The sequence below is a fragment of the Heliconius melpomene genome, unplaced genomic scaffold (assembly GCF_056956725.1).
Source record: "Heliconius melpomene rosina isolate 202511_hmr_F unplaced genomic scaffold, ASM5695672v1 ptg000086l, whole genome shotgun sequence".
NCBI lineage: Eukaryota > Metazoa > Arthropoda > Insecta > Lepidoptera > Nymphalidae > Heliconius > Heliconius melpomene.
Genome location: NW_028181906.1, coordinates 5,001 through 7,500, shown reverse-complemented (window position 1 = coordinate 7,500; position 2,500 = coordinate 5,001). Strand labels below are relative to the sequence as shown.

Sequence of the window (2,500 nt, the reverse complement as noted above, 5' to 3'; positions counted from 1 at the left end):
TCCGAAGACCTCACTAAATCATTCAATCGGTAGTAGCGACGGGCGGTGTGTACAAAGGGCAGGGACGTAATCAACGCGAGCTTATGACTCGCGCTTACTAGGAATTCCTCGTTTATGGGGGATAATTGCAAACCCCAATCCCCAGCACGAAGGAGTTTCAACGGGTTGCCCGGGCCTCTAGGCCAGGGAGAACATGCTGATTCCTTCAGTGTAGCGCGCGTGCGGCCCAGGACATCTAAGGGCATCACAGACCTGTTATTGCTCAATCTCGTGCGGCTCGAAGACGCCGGTCCCTCTAAGAAGAATTTTAATACGTCGCCAGTGAGTTGCGCGACCGAAATCGCGCACACCTAAATGACGACGCCTATTTAGCAGGCTAGAGTCTCGTTCGTTACCGGAATTAACCAGACAAATCGCTCCACCAACTAAGAACGGCCATGCACCACCACCCACCGAATCAAGAAAGAGCTGTTAATCTGTCAATCCTTCCGGTGTCCGGGCCTGGTGAGATTTCCCGTGTTGAGTCAAATTAAGCCGCAGGCTCCACTCCTGGTGGTGCCCTTCCGTCAATTCCTTTAAGTTTCAGCTTTGCAACCATACTCCCCCCGGAGTCCAAAATCTTTGGTTTCCCGGAAGCTGCCCGCCGAGCCATTGTATTAACGTCGGCGGATCGCTAGACGACATATTTACGGTTAGAACTAGGGCGGTATCTAATCGCCTTCGAACCTCTAACTTTCGTTCTTGATTGATGAAAACACCTTTGGCAAATGCTTTCGCTGATGTTCGTCTTGCGACGATCCAAGAATTTCACCTCTAACGTCGCAATACGAATGCCCCCAGTTATCCCTATTAATCATTACCTCGGAGTTCTGAAAACCAACAAAATAGAACCGAGATCATATTCTATTATTCCATGCACGAAATATTCAAGCGGCATTTTGAGCCCGCTTTGAGCACTCTAATTTGTTCAAAGTAAAATTGTCGGCCCATCTCGACACTCACCGAAGAGAACCGCGATAGGATTTTGATATTGAACCGGCGTTTTACCGCCGGCTCACCGACGATATGCTCCGCAGACGTGTCAGTATCACCGCGGATGCGGTGCACCGACAGCGCGGCGCACAAATGCAACTACGAGCTTTTTAACCGCAACAATTTTAGTATACGCTATTGGAGCTGGAATTACCGCGGCTGCTGGCACCAGACTTGCCCTCCAATTGTTCCTCGTTAAAATATTTAAAGTGTACTCATTCCGATTACGAGGCCTCGAAAGAGTCCCGTATCGTTATTTTTCGTCACTACCTCCCCGTGCCGGGAGTGGGTAATTTGCGCGCCTGCTGCCTTCCTTGGATGTGGTAGCCGTTTCTCAGGCTCCCTCTCCGGAATCGAACCCTGATTCCCCGTTACCCGTGACAACCATGGTAGTCGCAGAAACTACCATCGAAAGTTGATAAGGCAGACATTTGAAAGATGCGTCGCCGGTACTTGACCATGCGATCGGCAAAAGTTATCCAGATTCATCAAAATTAACGACTTCGGACGCGAAGCCCTCCGTCGATTGGTTTTGATCTAATAAAAGCACTCATCCCATCACTGGTCAGAGTTCTGATTGCATGTATTAGCTCTAGAATTACCACAGTTATCCAAGTAACTGAGTAAGATCTAAGGAACCAAAACTGATATATTGAGCCATTCGCGGTATCGCCTTAATACGGCTTGCACTGAGACATGCATGGCTTAATCTTTGAGACAAGCATATAACTACTGGCAGGATCAACCAGGGAGCTAACAATAACAACATCGCTAACTCTCGCGTTGTTTTATTTATTTTGTTAAACGTCGAACGCGGGCGTCGAGAGACGCGTCGCGATGACTTTTAAAAAATAAAATTATAATAAATTTTGAACTTTGAAAGCTTACGCGACGAGCGATAACACACAAACAAACAAACAAACAAACGAATGAATGAATGAATGCATGTCGGTTCGCGCGCAAACTATCGCCGCTCCGATATTACACACGACGCGCGCGCCGCACAACGCACGCGCAGACGCCGTCGTCGGTTAGAACGAAGACGAAAGCGGTGGCGGTGTGTGCCGGTGCTCGGTCGCAGTACTGAACGTTCTCTGACGAGATCTTTGATGCGTGCGCAGCGACAACGGTCGCAAAACGCACACAACACACTCTCATAATCTCTCGTTTAACATGAGCGTGAACATGTTGTGTATACAAATCAACGCTCGGTGTTGGAGAGATCGTGGCCAATTTTAAAGGAACGTGTCGCCCCGCAAAGGGTGGCCGCGCACACTGGTATTAGAACGGTCGCTGAACAAACATCGATATAACAATGTATCAAAGTTGATATACGAACAACGCAAATCGTGCGGCGTTGATGCCCGTAATGGGGAGAGACGCGAGACACTCTACGCAAAACTGTGACTACTAATCACAAGAAGAGCGAGAGAGCCCCACAACAAACCCCCACAACAAACATAACCAA

The 2,500-nt window shown here is 48.6% G+C and overlaps 1 non-coding gene across 1 annotated transcript in view; it reads right to left on the bottom strand.

The window, feature by feature from the left end:
• The window catches only part of LOC146526338 (small subunit ribosomal RNA), a 1,903-nt gene extending 119 nt beyond the window's left edge, over nucleotides 1-1,784 (bottom strand). The window contains exon 1 of the ribosomal RNA XR_014879432.1: nucleotides 1-1,784. This exon is cut by the window's left edge and continues 119 nt beyond it. This is a non-coding gene — a ribosomal RNA (small subunit ribosomal RNA).
• Nucleotides 1,785-2,500: the final 716 nt, after the last annotated feature.